The sequence below is a fragment of the Anabrus simplex genome, chromosome 1 (assembly GCF_040414725.1).
Source record: "Anabrus simplex isolate iqAnaSimp1 chromosome 1, ASM4041472v1, whole genome shotgun sequence".
Taxonomy (NCBI): Eukaryota; Metazoa; Arthropoda; class Insecta; order Orthoptera; family Tettigoniidae; genus Anabrus; species Anabrus simplex.
Genome location: NC_090265.1, coordinates 195,098,697 through 195,116,943, shown reverse-complemented (window position 1 = coordinate 195,116,943; position 18,247 = coordinate 195,098,697). Strand labels below are relative to the sequence as shown.

Genomic DNA, 18,247 nt, shown 5'->3' with positions numbered 1-18,247 from the left:
ATGTCGTGTAGACCACAACTCTTTCAGACAGGACATGCTTCAGAAAGCCGAAGAGGGCCCCGCCTTAGCAGTGAGCGGTCTTTGGTTGCATGAGGAGGCAGGTACTTCACCTCGCGTGCGAATGAGGGTGTCAAAGCTCCTGTCACATCACACAGCCCGCTTCAGGAAATTACCGAAACTCTTGAGCCTCTGGCTTGCTCCATTGTTCCTTACAAAGTTGATTCAACTTCTACTAGCTAAGGGAAAGTCTATAACATTTACACTGCAGCCCATTTGTTCTCAAAAGTCTATTGCTTTATGCTTCTAAGTTACACGGTAAGTTATACAAAGTACTAAAGTCTGCACCGAACTTCCTCACTTCTGGTTCAAAAGCCTGGTTGGACCGAGTAATGAAATGAAGGTATGAAAAATCATTTTGAACATTTTTCCAGTTCAGAGTATAGTGTATCTTAATATATAAGGAAATAGGGTCTAATTTAAGAGGAGGCATCACTTTGGACCGGTTAAATCTTTCCTCGTAATGTGATCACCCCAATTAAAAATAGAAGGTCTGACGTCATCAACAGTATTTTGAACGGTTTATTCCCGTAGACATAACTCAATTTCGCACGAAATTACGTCCGACTCCTTCTTTGAATGGTCACCATAGTAGCCTTCGGTTCGGGGTTTCTGGGTTTTTCAAATGAATTTTTCAATTCCTCTAGCTCGGTAAATGGATGTTTGTATTCAACGTAATAACGCCTCTTCATTCACACACAACTCACCGAACTTCTGAGCACCACAGGAATTCAGCACTGAGTTGCGTTAGGAAAGGCACTGAGATGTGAACCAAGGCCAAGGAAAATGCACCTTACCGTACCGTATTGTACGTATGGTGTTTGCATGGCGAATTTACGCACTCCCACAGTTTAATGTATTTAAGGGTTCATTTTCCATTGGTACATACGAGGTTTTAAAAGAAAGCCAGCGATATGTATCCATGACCTCACCAGAGAGAGTGAAACCGGAGAAGATGGAAGAAAGAAGGTGAACTACGGCTATTATTGTTATTATTTTCGACTACTTGGCCTTGGCTGAGTGGTCAGCGTACTGCATTTCGGGTCAGAGGATCACGAGTTCAATTCCTGGCCGGGTCAGGGATTTCAATCGCTACTGATTAATTCCTCTGGCTCGGGGACTGAATATTTGTATCTGTTTTATCACTCACCTCTTCACATTCAGACAACACACCGCACTACGAACCATCACAGGAATATGCAATAGTGATTACATTCCTGTATATAGTGTTAGCGTCAGGAAGGGCAACCGGCCATAAACAGGGCCAATTCTACATGTTCAGCGCATTTCTCACCCGAGACCGCAAAGGTATCGGAAAATAATAATAATAATAATAATAATAATAATAATAATAATAATAATAATAATAATTCACAAGCACCCAGTCCACAAAGCAGAGGAATTAACCATACGAGTTATTATTATTATTATTATTATTATTATTATTATTATTATTATTATTATTAATAATAAATTCTTATTCTTTTTCCCCGTTAATTTAAGTTCGGATGCCCTTATTTACGCCAACCCTACGTGGAGGGAATTATTCACTATTGCATATTTATGTGGTGGTTAGTTGAGTGATTGATATGTTTTGTGTGTGTGTGGGTTTGTGTATGTGTGAAGAGAAATGTATTAAGACAAACACTAACACCCAGTCCATGAAGCACAGGAATTAACCATACGAACTTAATCCCTGAACAGACGGGTAATCGAATCCGGGTCATCTGAACCAAAGGTCTGTATGCTGAACATTCATCGAAGGAACCGGACTAAGGTGGTGGTGGTGATTATTGTTTTTGTTTCTTTGCTATTTGTTTTACTTTGCACCGACACAGATAGGTCTTATGGCGACTATGGGACAGGAAAGGCCTAGGAATGGGACGGAAGCGGCCGTGGCCTTAATTAAGGTACAGCCCCAGCATTTGCCTGGTGTAAAAATTGGAAAGCACGGAAAACCACCTTCAGGGCTGCCGACAGTGGGGTTGGAACCCACTATCTCCCGGATGCGAGCTCACAGCTGTGCACTCCTAAACGCACGGCCAACTCGCCCGGTGATTATTGTTTTGAGAGGAGGTACAACTGGGCAACCATCCTCTATATAACACTAATAAGAGAGAAAAAATGGAAGGGGGTCCGACACTTCGAAAAATGAAGGTAGACACGGGCCACGAAGGGCGTGAAAATCAAAGACTCCCTAGGTCTCCATACGTAAAACCGTCGGGGTCAGAAAAGAACAAGAGTTGACCAAGGTAGGTCGACAAGGATAGGTGAAAGTGAGGAGCCTGGCACAAGTAAGTAGAAGCAATGCCAGGACTCAGCTAAGGGTCCCGCGGTCGCGAATTCACGCTCCAACGTTCAGAGCCCCTTAAGCCCCTTTCAGTCGTCTATTACGACAGGCAGGGGATACCGTGGGTGTTATTCTTCCGCCCCCATCCACAGGGGGATACCCGGACTAAGTATTATTATTATTATTATTATTATTATTATTATTATTATTGACAGTATTATAACTTTCTGTTAGAGTAAAGTAAACTCGTGTCCTCATCCCGAGTTAGTATAGCTCTTTTGAGGCACACCCTCAGTGGAGGTGAGCTGCATGTACCATTTCAACCACATACCAGCCCTCCTGCCATTCTTAAATTTCTGGCAGTGCCGGGAATCGAACCCGGGCCCCCGAGGACGGCAGCTAATAACACTAACCATTACGCTACGGAGGCGGACAGCTTTCTGGTAAATAGTTGATATTGAATGGAATGCACAAGAAATATCCACACGCTGCAAAATATGGAACGAGGTACTAACCTAAAGATTAGGAAATATTTTTCAGTCCTGACCAAATTATCAGTCTTATGAAGAACAAAAATCAGTACTGCTGAGGTCATCACGCTCGTTACGAGACAGTCCAGCAGCAGCTAGCTGGTCGGGAAGCAGTAGTCTTGGCAGACCAAGTTCCTTAATTACCTAGAATATATATCGTCGCTGCCGGGGCAAAACCTCCTATGTGAAATATTTTAGCTTAGAACTTCGGCAGGTAAGGTATTATCATCTAAGTTGCAATATTGTGTGAATATGGTCAAGGCATTCTCGCTCTTCATACTGTATGTGCTGCGGGTCAGTATATCTCCAAAAATATTATCACATAGGAGGTTTTGTCCCGGCAACGACGATGTACTTACTATAGGTATAACTTAGGCATATTTCTAAGAATTTATAAGTGTCTGAAATTATGTAAAACTTTATTACTAGGCTAGAAAAACTAAAACAGTTACTCATGTAGCTTTTTAAGACCGCTGAGCGTGCCAAAACGACCGACTTCTCTACTTATAAAGATATGTAAATAAATAAGAATGGTCCAATCTGGTTGACGGTAATGTTTTGATCAACTACTGGAGATTATATTATTAATATTGAAAACATTTCAAAGTAGGGGTTCCTATTCTACGAAAATCGCAATATTAAGCAATTTCCTCAATTGTGCTGAAAGTTGAAGGGATAAAGGTTTCGGTGTGTCGGTTAGCTCTATCAAGCTAAAGAAAAATAAATTTCGAAATTCACTTCCGGCCTAAATGCAGTTTCGGAAAAAACTGCCTAAAATCGCTTGTTTATTTACTCGTTTTCTTCCTGATTCAAATCCTAGCCAAATTAACTCATTTACACAATTTCTTCTGTAATGTGGTTAATTCGTTCAATATCCTCCGGCGTTTTTTGATTTTTCGAAAAATGTCCACACCGAATGTAGTTATAACAGTTTAAGTGAAGCTCTGCACTGACTCACATTAGCGCTCGTAGTGGTGCTTAAGTGAAACAATGTATTGGTAGGAAAAGACAAACTGCTAATCTAATCAACCAGATAACGATGATTAAATAATAAGTAACATATACTCATACATTAATTGCCTAAAATTCGTAGCTCGTAACCCTAGGATGTTTCTAACATTGAGTTGCTTGCCTGAAGACCTAGAACTGTGGACTTTTCTCAGCCTGAATGCTTAGATCAGAAGAGATTGCTTGATAATGGAATCAGATAATCGTTCTCACCTTTAGGGAGAATTCTAGTATATTTCTCGTCCTTACTTTTTTCGATCCCTCTCTCGTAAAATGTTTATATACGATACATTTCTTGTTAGTTATACAGACACATAATTAATAATAATCTTGTGTTACCGTTTCCTTCTTTTAACAAGCGAATTTGTATATTTTAATTCATTTCACATTTGAAGATTGCTGGATTTTACATCGTGCTCGGGCCGATGACCTTCGATGTTAGGCCCCTTAAAACAACAAGCATCATCATCATCATACATCGTGCTTACTTATTGAAATAATGCAAGTTATTATTTTAACCTTTTTTATCCATCACGGAATAAAGAATTGTGCAATGTACTGTATAATGCAAAATAAAATCTGAAATTCCTAATCTCATTTCTCCAGTGAGATTATTTATAGTTCTATGATGTTTTGTAATGAAGACGTATTTTGTGGTTATTCAATTTCTTTTGTAAAAATAAGTCATCTATTATAGACAGTTATATAGTAGTTTGATTGATATTATAGCCTACAGTGGAGAACTCGATTTAAGTGACATATGAAGCACAAGAACCACAATTTAATCTCACGCACCTTGGCCAGGATTCGAACCACAACTCCTTTGTTAGAAGCCCATATCATGTATAAGAATTCATTTTCGTATCTTTTAAAGACAATTCTACAATTGCCAACTTAGTTTCGTGGGGTTACAAGGAAAACACATTCAAATTATAGCTTCCGGGTAAAGGAGGTTTGAGATTTTTTCGAACTTCTTTACTAATAGCTTGTCTCTCAATAGGAATGGGAATATTTTTGAAACTATACAATGGACTTGACCGAGCGAGTTGTCCGTACAGTTAGACGGCGCGCAGCTGTGATCCTGCACTCGGGAGAGAGTGGGTTCAAACCCCAGTGTCGGCAGACCTGAAGATGGCTTATCGTGGTTTCACATTTTCTCACCAGGCAAATGCTGGATCTATACCTTACTCAAGGCCACAGCCACTTTCTTTCCACTCCTAGCCGTTTCTTGTCGCATCGTCACTATAAAACCTATCTGTGTCCGTGTGACGTAAATCCAATATAAAGAAAAAGTACAATGGGTTTGTTAGTGTTTCTAGAATAACGCTGTGTAGCTGAAATCGCATTATTACCTGAGTGAAATTCCTCTCTTGTGAATATGCTTATTAAAAATTTCAGTAACCAACGGACCTGATACGGCCGAATGGATATCGCCAGTGAACAGAGCGGAAAAATCGCATTGGGGAGTTTGTAAAAATATCAAAAACTCCAAATCTGAATCATTGGAACTTGCTTGTGTAAATCTAAGATATTAACCCTAACCTTTACCCTAATTAAATGTGATTCGATATAATATCTGGTTTCAAGTTTCGGATTACCGGGTGAGTTGGCGGTGCGGTAAGGATCATGCAGCTGTGAGCTTGCATCCTGAAGATGTTTCCCGCGGTTTCCCATTTTTACACCAGGAAAATGCTGGGGTTGTACCTTAATTAAGGCCACGGCCGCTTGCTTCCCATTCCTAGGCCTTTCCTATCCCATTGTCGCCATAAGACTTCTCTGTGTCGGTGCGACGTAAAGCAAATAGCATGTTTCGGATTCACCTCAAATGTACGCTTGTGGCGGGTAAGCAGGAGACTATTATTTTCATCTTTGCAGAACTATGTTTTAAGAGACCATTATTGGCATAGTTTTCAGTCATCTCGGTTTATTACGGGGTGCAGTATGGCGCTGGTAGAGACACGTAAATAAATAAGAAGTGGTGCGGTGAGGCTGTCGGTAATGCTGGCTGCTCCTTATCTGGCGCTAAATTGAGAGCGGCTCATTACCGGGGAAGCAGCCGCCGAGTCATTTGTTTAAAAGGCTGCTTGCCTCGCAGGGGAAGGAAGCCTGCCAACCTATTGATTTGTTTAGCGCCCGCTCAAGAGCTGCCTGCTTGCCTCCCGTCCCATCTCGTCTTCTCACCAATACCTGCCATTCTCCGACATGTCTGAACCATCATCACCGTACATCATTGTCTGGAACTCACGGTGTATCAATATCAGTACTCATGCTGCCTATCAGGGGAACTGTCCAAAATGAGGAAGCAACAGTGTCACTAACTCCGTATATAAGAGGAGAGCTAGATTTGCCCTCAAAAGAAACAGAAATGACAAAAAGGGGGTTACATTATACATTGAAATTTCTTATATAAAATATTTATTCCGGTATTTGAAAGTAAATGTAGTGTGACGAAGTATACGTAATATATCCTCAAAATCCTGCAAGAACGATATACCGGAGATATTAGCAATACTTTCAAGGAAGAATTTCCTCAGCATCATCCGTCATCACCTCTATCTCTGATGTTTTTCCTTCAATATTAGCATCAGAACCATCATTGCTATCCCATTGTCGCCATAAGACTTCTCTGTGTCGGTTCGACGTAAAGCAAATAGCATGTTTCGGATTCACCTCAAATGTACGCTTGTGGCGGGTAAGCAGGAGACTATTATTTTCATCTTTGCAGAACTATGTTTTATTGGCATAGTTTTCAGTCATCTCGGTTTATTACGGGGTGCAGTATGGCGCTCAAATATTTTCACTTCAATGCTTGGTCGCCACTTTGTCTACATTCAGAATTTAGGAACCTTGGCGTCATGCACTGTAGATAAACTGATGCCACTCTTCTTACTTTTCATAACCTTTCCCCACTTGATTGCAGATTCTGCTGTTCTACACTTCCCTGTCAGTTTTTGTGATCTTATGCGTCTTCAGAAGAGACTTTCACGCACATATGTCTTCTTTCAGGATGGCTAGTCAACCCTTCTTTGGTGGACCTCGTGGCCTTCGTCCGCTCTCACAAGTGAAGATCCGTTGCAGTGTAGTACGTGACCATGCCATCAGAGACAAATCTCTCGTAGTATTACAGGAATTAAGTTCACACCAAGTATCATCGTAATATCCTCGTTCCTAACGTGGTTCAGTCTATTGAAACCTTGTGGCCGAAGAAATATTTTCATTTCCATGACATGAAACTGTTGTCGTATCTCTTTGTTACTGGCCAACAACTGGTTACATACTGCGCCGCTAGTCCTGCGATAGTTGTATATATTACTAATTTCTGGTATTTTCCGATTGAAGAGGTATCCTGTGACTTCAGGCATCATCAGCCAGACAACGTTGATTGAGATTCGAACACCTTGAAGCGTGTTACCACCTGAGAGTATAAACGATAACAGAATCGAGGGCTTTGAGAAAGAAGCAGCAATCCAGAAAGGAGTGAGGCAAGGCTGCAGTTTGTCCCCTCTCCTTTTCAATGTTTACATAGAACAGGCAGTAAAGGAAATCAAAGAGAAATTTGGAAAGGGAATCACAGTCCAAGGAGAGGAAATCAAAACCTTGAGATTTGCCGATGATATTGTTATTTTATCTGAGACTGCAGAAGATCTCGAGAAGTTGCTGAATGGTATGGATGAAGTCTTGGGTAAGGAGTACAAGATGACAATAAATAAGTTCAAAGCAAAAGTAATGGAGTGCACTCGAACGAAGGCAGGTGATGCAGGAAATATTAGATTAGGAAATGAAGTCTTAAACGAAATAGATGAATATTGTTACTTGGGTAGTAAAATAACTAATGATGGCAGAAGTAAGGAGGACATAAAGTGCAGACTAGCACAAGGAAGGAAGAGCTTTCTTAAGAAAAGAAAATTGCTCACTTCAAACATTGATATCGGAATTAGAAAGATGTTTTTGAAGACTTTCGTGTCGAGCGTGGCATTGTATGGAAGTGAAACATGGACGAGAACTAGCTCAGAAAGAAAGAGAGTAGAAGCGTTTGAAATGTGGTGTTGCAGAAGAATGCTGAAGGTGAGATGGATAGATCGAATCACGAATGAAGAGATACTGAATCGAATTGGTGAGAGGAGATCGATTTGGCTAAATTTGATGAGAAGAAGAGATAGAATGATAGGACACATCTTAAGACACCCAGGACTTGTTCAGTTGGTTTTTGAAGGAAGTGTAGGTGGTAAGAACGGTAGGGGTAGACCAAGGTATGAATATGACAAGCAGATTAGAGCAGATGTAGGATGCAATAGTTACGTAGAAATGAAAAGGTTAGCACAGGATAGGGTGGCATATAGAGCTGCATTAAACCAGTCTATGGACTGATGACTCAAACAACAACAACAATTTCAACACCACCTATGTTAATGGGTCCATCAATCTGCACTCCACATTCCAGGTACTCAGTCGTCCTGACGTTAAGTCGCAGACTGTATTTGAGGAGTGTCCGCCCAAAAGATGCTGTTTCCACTTCCAAACACTAATACAGTATTTCGTCCACGCGCAGTACAGTAGTTGAATATTATCGATTGCCTTGAGCATTCCAGATCAAAATGATGTAATTCATTAAAATTTGTACTAAGCCCGATCATAGGTACGTTCCACGTGTCTTTTATTTTAAATATCTTGCACTTTCCCCACAACTTTTGCAAAGTGGAAATAGCAACTTTTGAACAGATACTCCTTATTTGTCCCGGCACGTTCTTCAACAATGGACAATACATTGCAGATATTTATGTCGTTCTGAGTAAATAATGAAACTGTCCTCGTACAAACGTGTACACACTGCTCACTAGAAAAGATCAATGTGAGCACTGAACTTGGTTTAGCCTCTTAGGGGAGGATTTTTTCTGAGTTCTGGTACAGATTGGTAGTAACCGTGCTCTTCCCTGCAGATACAAATCGCGATCTGACGCAGTGAATACTTCATACTCAGTAACATTCTATGTTCAACTGAGCGCTCTTCGGTTTACAACCTTTTAAAGATACCTCCTTCACAGGGTGGTCGGCAACAACGTGACCGTATATTTGGTACAGATTGGTAGTAACCGTGCTCTTCTCTGCAGATACAAATCGCGATCTGACGCAGTGAATACTTCATACTCAATAACATTCTATGTTCAACTGAGCGTTCTTCGGTTTACAAACTTTTTAAAATACCTCCTTCACAGGGTGGTCCTAAACAACGTGACCGTATATTTGGTACAGATTTGTAGTAACCGTGCTCTTCCCTGCAGGTACAAATCGCGATCTGACGGAGTGAATACTTCATACTCAATAACATTCTATGTTCAACTGAGCGTTCTTCGGTTTACAACATTTTTAAAATACCTCCTTCATGTCTTGGTATACAGGGTGGTCGGAAACAACGTGACCCTATATTTGGTACAGATTAGTAGTAACTGTGCGCTTCCCTGCGGATACAAATCGCGATCTGAAAACAAAATCGACGATAAGTACTTATTAGCAATTTAATAAAACATTATATAATAATATTAACAATGAAGAATCAGTTTTATAATATTCTTTATAGTGAAAATGAAAACCTGCAGCTTGTTTTCCAATCATTGACCGGGTCAGGGATGTAATGAATGAAACATATATAGGCTGTTATTACAATGCGTTCCCCACTCCCAAGGTGATTTATATTAATGGAATGATAATGGAGAGTGTTGCTGGAATGAAAGATGACAGGGAAAACCGGAGTACCCGGAGAAAAATCTGTCCCGCCTCCGCTTTGTCCAGCACAAATCTCACATGGAGTCACCGGGATTTGAACCACGGTATCCAGCAGTGAGAGGCCGACGCGCTGCCGTCTGAGCCACGGAGGATCTATTCTTTATAGTAAAGGACCAAAATGCATTCAGTAAGAGATGTATAAATAATTATTAACTTCCTGTTGATTTAGCATTTACATCGAATTAGGTGTCAACATACGTATATCTTTTTAAATATGTCTCAAAACATCCGAAATGGAAGTTATCCGCGGGGTGAAAAATGCTTAGGCTTGTGTGCTTATGCTGTTTTGATTCTGAACCCGAAGTTTGAAAAACAATCTCCTACTCCTCAGGAAAAGAACCCTCGGGGAGTTTTGGAAAGTCTCTGTCTTTCTAGGGATCTTCGGGCTACAACCGGTCTAGAAAGCCAAGAATAACGGCCGAGAGGATTTGTCGTGCTGACCACACGACGCCTCGTAATCTGCAGGCCTTCGGGCTGAGCAGCGGTCACTTGGTAGGCCAAGGTCCTTCAAGGGCTGTAGTGCCATGGGGTTTCTTTAGGTTTGGTTCAGGCTACAAGGTTTTCTGGTATCCTGGAAGTTCCTGAATAATTCATGTCTACTTTCATCTTTATACTACCCGTGCAACTCGAAGTCCATTTATTGACAAAGATGCAACCACGATAATTTGATTTTCATATCTGACGCAGTGAAAACTTCATACTCAGTAACATTCTATGCTCAACTGAGCTTTCTTCGGTTTACAACTTTGGTAAAAATACGTCCTTCATGTCTTGATATACAGGGTGTTCGGAAACAACGTGAACCGGATATATGAGCGTGAGAGGGTTGCTCATATTGATAAATAATTTTAGAGAAATATTTCGATATCTCTCGCCGATATCATTTCATCAGCTGTTGTAATTAGCCAATCACGTCGCTTGGTGGGTGAATGTAAATGGGCTATGCGAGGCAGTGTTGCTAAGTTTGCATGTCGCTTAAGAGCGCCTTGAAAGAAATAATTTTCGCCAGGGGACTGATATGAACATGAACCTGCTAGCTGACAGGTCGAGCTACGGTGACACTGGCTTAAACCTATGATGTGTTGTGTTTAATGGAGATTTCTCAGTATGGCTCTCAATCCGGTTCTAAGCCACGTGCAGATTTAGCAACACCGCCTCGCAAAGCCTATTTGAATTCGCCCGCGAAGCGACCTGATTGGCTAACTTCAGCAGCTGATGAAATTACATCGGTGCGAGATATCTAATTATTTCTTTCAAATTATGTATCAGTATGAGCAACCCCATTACGCTAATATACACGGCTGAAGTTGTTTCCGACCACCACGTATGGAAAGTAAAAAAAGGAATATTGTTTCTTTTTATGAACTGTCAGGAGGTTCTTTGAATTAAATCCAGGTTTTTCAATATGACTGTAGTGGAACGAATTCCTTGTTTCATCGCTGTTTGGTTAACAATAATCATGTTAATCATGTTTCATTTAGTATTTGTATTTTGTCGTTTGGTGTTAAATGTGCTATAATTGAATGAGAAATTAAACAATCACTGCTCTTCGCGGGTCACTAAGTTCTCATTCCCGTCATTCTAGTGCTCAGTAACTAAAATTTTGTACAACATAAACTTTATATCTTCTACAGCAATGATGAATTGATTCCTTATTTCGGACACTTCTCTTGTCAGATGTAACTGGGAAGATAAAGATGAAGTAGGAACTGCGAAATCATCAAAACTTGATTGAGGAAACGAATAGGCTATATCACGAGAACTGTAGTCATGTTGCCACATCTGAATGGTTAAAATCCTTCGAAGAATGCACTACGAAGATGCACCTATAGGAAATTCCAGTTTGAGATCCTTATAACGACCGTAAGTTAACATTGACATGAACGTGTATTTCTAGTGAATTCAGTTTTAATTCCTTATAACAATAGATCCTCATTGCTAATGTTCAGCGGATACTCATTCTTTATGGAAAGTTCGCTTACTCTGAATGAAAGGATACTACCGAAGTTTCATGTCTCCCAACATGATCCTTGCCTGTCTATTTATCCCTTCACACAGTGTCAGTTCGACCGAGGCGATTTCCCGGTAATCTAGCTATCTAGATGGCCATGTCAGAGTTGCTGTCTTGGTGGACGGTAGTTCTCCTCGCTCGTGGCTTAATTAATGTAAGCTCACACAACGCTTGCCACCTATTGGCCGGCCTCTGCAATGTACTGTATATACACAGAAACTAACACGGTGAAACTCTTCACACGGTCATTATATTTAGGGAAAAGCAAGTAAATGTTAAATTACGGTGGACCACTGAATGAGGTACTCGATGCGGTTGCTGCATTAATTCCTCATGATTGGAGCGATGAATTCTAGTAGTAATTTCACCAGGATAAATCACGTTGCTACCGCTATATATTCAACACTCAAACTAACAGTAATTTTTACTGCGAATTAGTGAAGTGTAGCCTTGCCATACTGTTATATGGATACTTACACTATTAATCTATGTGAATAAACTTGTAGGGGTCCAATATATTTCGGCTACATTAATTTCCTTTGCATGATTTCGAAACAATTAACAGTGTACGGCGAAATAAAGATCATATCAGTGGTTTTCAGCTTTCATGGTGATTTTCTCGTTCCACCATTATGAATACACCGCAGATTGTCCGTAACGTAAACAGTGAAATATCAAATTTTTCTACCAGTGAATTCACAATCACGTTTTCAGTGAAACATAGAAACGTTATGTTAAGATCATGGAAAAATACTCTTAAATACGTATTTGAACGTGATAAAAGGCCGTTGACGTGGAAAACATAGTACACAGTAGTATCTAGTCACTCCTGAAAACTACAGTCTTTAAACAAAATGAGCGCATAGTATTGTTCTTTGCATTTAATATTTTAACTGATTTAATTTTAATTACTATCAAAATATAACTCTCCGCCCCTATAGGTAAAAGCAACTCCATGGATATCTAGAATAAACATTATGCCTGACCGTCATGATCCAGTTGGACAATTTGGAGAACGCTAGATTCAATAAGGTAATTTCAATTATGATTTATGAACGATTAATATGTGGCTACCAAGTGATACAGGGAAGCACTAAAATTACGATAATGTCACATGATAGGAAACAAAAAATCCAGAATATTAAATGTACCCGAATAAGTGATGAGAAAGTACAATTAATTAGTGAAACATTAACATACAAATTGATAAAAGACACAGAAAATGCATAATGAGACGAACTTGAAATGTTAAGGAGGTATTTTCCAAATATTTCATGTAGACACTTCCGTCTGATTATCTTCCAGTGTCCTTACCTCATGGATCCAGAAATTCAATTAATGACATTTTTTGTAGCCTGAATATACGCCTTGATGCTGTAGTGAATGTCTCTAGCTATCATACATAGGCATACGTTTCCTGTTTCTTTCTGCCCGTGGTTTACTTCCAAATTAAGAATCCCTCTCACTTTGTCGCTGGTGGTTGCCCATGTTTGGAGTACTCATTCCCGCATGTCGTATTTCAATGAATGAGATTATCTGTCTGATTATTTACCAGGCATTCATCCTGTTAATTCTTGTCGGTGCCTTTTCATTTTATCACAGGTAGGCATGATTTAGTTTATGTATATCTAGAGGGACATCCTCCATTTAGGTGGGATCCATTTGTTCCACACACTTTCCATATCTCCTTCCAGTTTCGTTGTGATTTCCTCTGTCGCATCATCGGAATGACATTATACCGATTAAATTAGTTTAATGCCTTCTACAATTTCTGTTTCTGGAAGTTTTATTGTTGAACGAAGAAGACCTTTTCTGAAGCAACATTGAAATGGATCTTTTTGATTCAAGTTTGTTGTAACGCACAGTTTGAGCACTGTGCTGTCGAATAAATCCCCTCTTTTACTGAGTGCAATTTGACGATATGAGGAAGAAAAGTGCTGAGCATTTGTTTTCGGCTGCCAATTTGGTACAAACTACCATCCTGTTCTGGCACATGATGTTCGTCCACCCTTACGCTGTATTTGTAGCCTTTCCATTGATAAAATTCTATCATCATTTCAGTACGTTGTCAAATAACACGGTGCGGTGATAATTTGAGCAATGTTCCAGATCTCCGATTGTGTAAAAGTATTAACGTCAAGTTTTTTTGAAAAATATTTAATCATCTTGACAGCCGTCGTTTAGCTGAAACTCTAGAGTGTTCAGGGCAGATGTCATTTGACTCTATTAGTCAATTAGACATAATTTCCTCACTGAAGATAATGCCCCGTAATCTGCAGGGGTTTACAATTGCAGTCCTTAATGTTTGAAAGAGCGGTCATTTCTTCTTGTCCACTCAATAGCAATAACGATGATTTTCACTAATTTGCCTCTGTCCCTGAAACCACACAGAAGGCCTCTAGTTTCTTTATTGGATTATTAGAGTACTCGTTAACAATCAGCAGTAGGGTGACGTCATCAGCATATACACATATTGTGAAGCTGCCGTGGTTAATATTTAGTCCGGTTAAGGAATTTTTCAATCATTGAACCAAGGGATCTGCTGCTAAGGAGAAAAGTGTCATGGATAATAGTCATCCTTCTATAATTGATTTGTTTATTGAAAAGTTCGATGAGGGGAAATCTCTACTCATAACTCGTGAGGAGGCCTTGTGGTATATTCGCTATATTGTTGCTATGACTCAGCCAGGAATCCAAAGATATGGATTTACTATCCTGTCGAAAGCTAGAATTCCAGTGGCATTTAGGAAAGTCGTTGGAAATCTGTCCAACGTGACCATTGATCTCCCAAAATTCTTGCTTGATGGTCTTATACATTCAACTTGAGGCGCGTACACAGAGATTTTAGTTCAGTCAAACATCATCCATTGCAAGTTTCCCATCCATTAGACGGTTACTTATCCGTTTGGCTAAAGTCAATCTTGTGATGAGGTGTTGCGAAACAATTATACCGACTCCAATTCGAAACTTATTTTCATCATTATACAGGAGTTCATATCCACGACCGATATTACTGCCTTTACTTCCTCTCCACTTAGTCTCCCGCGCAGATAAGATGTCCAGTCTGCGTCTCTCCGTAACATTATACAACTTTGATGTCTTGTCAGTAAGTGTGCCAATATTCCATGTAACAATTCTCACCTTTAGCAACGCTCTCGCCATCTTACTTCGTTCATAATCGTTCTCCGATACAAATTTTATAAACGTAATTATATTTAAATAATGATGAATATACGCGTTTTAAAATGATCACATTGTCTTTGTGCTGATATGATATTGAGAGTGTTTAATAACCTCAAGAATTTTCAAAAGGAAATTTAGTTTTGGTATTTTCTATGTTTTGTTTTCTGTTTGTGGTTGTAATAATTATTTTATATTTAGTTATTATGCATGTGCTTTATTAAGTGTATGTCCTCTGAAGCCATTTGCTGATGTCAAGAGATATGTGCAAGAGCGTTCTTTGGGTCTGTTCACATCGACTGGTATTGGCTAAAGTAGTAAAATAGGGTAAATATTATCTATAATTTTCTCTCCTCGTCGTCCCCATCCATACAACAACCACGTTACAGTCAATAGTGTTCCTCGATGGGTGTAGAGTGACATCCATCTCGTTTATTCGACCTGCTGTGATACTGTTCCTACAACGCTTCTCTAATAGACTAGTTTCAAACTACAAAACATTAGTGGCCGTATATCGGCAACTGCTAGGTTTCTTGGCTAAAGTGAGGTGCAGTGGGCTTGGGTTTAGAGGGTCTTGGTTTCATTTGCTGACCGACTCGGAGATTTTAACCGCGTCAGGTTGAATCCTCCAGCTTCACATGACTACATAACACTACACAATCACAGAAACACACATAAGTTAGATGCATCCTTCCACGTAGGTTTGGCGTCCGGAAGGATATCCGTATGTTAAACTGTGCCAAATTCACATGTGGAACACACATCACACCCATGACCTCATTAAGACAATGGTAGAGCCGTGGAAGACGACGAAACTATAGTCATATTCACTTCATCTATCGGGAGTGAACCGTACATACTCCTAACATTCTACGGCGTGTTGAGGATAATTCAAATACGATTACACAGTCTCCTGTCAGTGACATAGTCGTACTTCAAGCCCTTGTGACGAGTGCAGAAAATGAGCAACATTCGTCGTAACGAGAGAGAAATTTGCCAACGTCACTGTGCCGTGGCTTTGCAAGCACTAACCTCATGGTGGAATACGAATGTGGTTCTAAGACGAAGGGGAGCCAGAAAACGTCAATTCTGCGATGAGTCATCTGACAGCAAGGTTTAGGAAACGATGGGTAGTCCGGAGCTCAAACGGCCACCGAGATCGCCTGATTTCACTCGTCTGAATTTCTTTCTCATGGAACAGCATCAACAGCAACAGCTTGTCTAGTTGGCGTCCATTGCATAAAGAAAGTAGTGCATGTTAAGAATTACTGTTGCTACTCGAACTGATTGTAACATTCAGTATATACTGTAGTCCAAAAACATTCTCTCTATTGGAATAAAGAGACCCTAAAAATACACTTTAAAATAATTTAGAGGGACACCGTGCTTTAACCGGTGGATTTCCATTCTGGTGACCTAGATGCAAATAATTGTGGATCTTCAGTTGAAGTTCATATGAAATTTCACGTGGAGTCAAAATTATATCACAACGGAAAATAGTCCATACATAATAAGGATTAGTTGTTTAAGGAAATAGTTATTACCAAATCAACACGACGATTGTTCGTCTTTCTAGATAGGTATTATTGACCATATTATGAGAACGAACGTTGGTTAACGTAATATACTGTAGTACTCGAACCAAATGACGTTTGGAATTGTGGTTTAGATGAATCATGGATTCTCTGTAGTACATTGTGAAATTGTAAACCGATTGATTCAGTCGCCGATTATTCTGCCTTCCATAATATCCTGGTGGTTACGCATATATGAATATTTGCAGTCTTCATATATCGGAAAGTTATTGGTTACTGTTCAGAGTGATCTGACTCACCCGTGTGGTGAAAATGTAACCGCATTGAGTCTGCCATTTCATTCCCTCTCATCATTTTTTTCTGCCATACATTCATCATCCAATTCACATTTCTTTACGAAACTCGCAGAATTAAGTTTACGAAACCTAGGGAGTCATTAGTTTTTACAAGTTTTCGTGATATTCCGCTTCCTATATTTAATTACCCAATCTTTTCATGAGTCGAAATACTTTCCTTTCGCTACCGACTTGAATAAGGGGGCAGTTAGCCATTATTCTTCTGTACCCGATATAGTTGCTTCGATTATAGCCGACATAGGGGAATTTGAGGACAATTAAATGCGGCAACAGCGTATCTTTGCCCTCCAGTACATTAAAGAACACACGCGTGGTAAAGATATCGACGCCCGTGGTCCCTTCAAATCTATAGCACTTAGCAATTGAAGAAACGTTAAAGAGATATCATTACCTATTATCTTTTACCCTGTCCAGAAATTGATCCTACGGGGAGCTAATAATGTTTTACAGATCCTTAAAAAAATAATTGTAGTCATCACCACCAACAATAACAACAAGCACTCTATATAGTGTACTTGTCAATTTAATAGTGATTAGGACTCGTTTTAAGGTAACAAGTACAAAGGATCCATATTTTTGACAATTCCGATTGCTTTATAGTGATATTTTACTGAACTACCCTCCGAAGGTTAGGTCTGAAGATGTACAGTTAGTTTTGTTTTTTTGTAGCCACTTACAGTTCTCCTTATATGATACATTGGTAAATGAAATGGCTTTCGGGGCCGGGAGTGTCTGAGGACATGTTCGGCTTGCCAGGTGCCGGTCTTTTTTATTTGATACCCGTAGGCGATCTGCGCGTCGTGATGAGGATGAAGTGATGATGAAGACGACACATACACCCAGCCCCAGTGCCAGATAATTTAACCAATGATGGTTAAAATTCTCGACCCTGCCGGGAATCGAACCCGGGACCCCTGTGACCAAAGGCCAGCACGCTAAACATTTAACCATGGAGCCGGACGTTACTTTTGTGAAGAAGGATGTATTCCTTTTTTCTCGACAGGGATGATATTTGCAACATATTTGGCTTCCAGGAGGATGAAAATTATTTACGGTAATCAATAATGTAAACCCGTTTTTTTTCATTCCAATGAATCTTTCATCTTCCTTGTTTACATGTACTGTATTTGAGAGACGTTTTCCGTGAAATAACTTCATTCAGTACACCTAACCCTACGTTCTTTAAACTGATACATAAAATGTCAATATTAATTAATGGCGAGATAATATAATTGATTTTCGTCGCCATAAGACCTATCTGTGTCGGTGCGACGTAAAGCAACTAGCAACAAATATAATTGATTATCCCCTTTAAACACAAGACCAAATATTATCTTACTTCCATGTTTAAGACTTAATGATCTAAATATCTCGTATTTAGCACTGATTGGTGGTGTGTGACCTCCGGAGCGGCGTGGTATAGATCATTCTATTTTACGCACATTTGAGTGTGATGATGATGGTTGTGGTGGTGGTGGTAATGAGGTAGAGAGTGAGCA

General features: G+C 39.8%; 1 protein-coding gene across 1 annotated transcript in view; it reads left to right on the top strand.

Annotated features, from left to right (window-relative positions):
- LOC136863958 (homeotic protein proboscipedia) overlaps positions 1–18,247 on the top strand; it is a 519,570-nt gene that overhangs the window by 139,719 nt on the left and 361,604 nt on the right. The gene's annotated exons all lie outside the window — the stretch shown is intronic.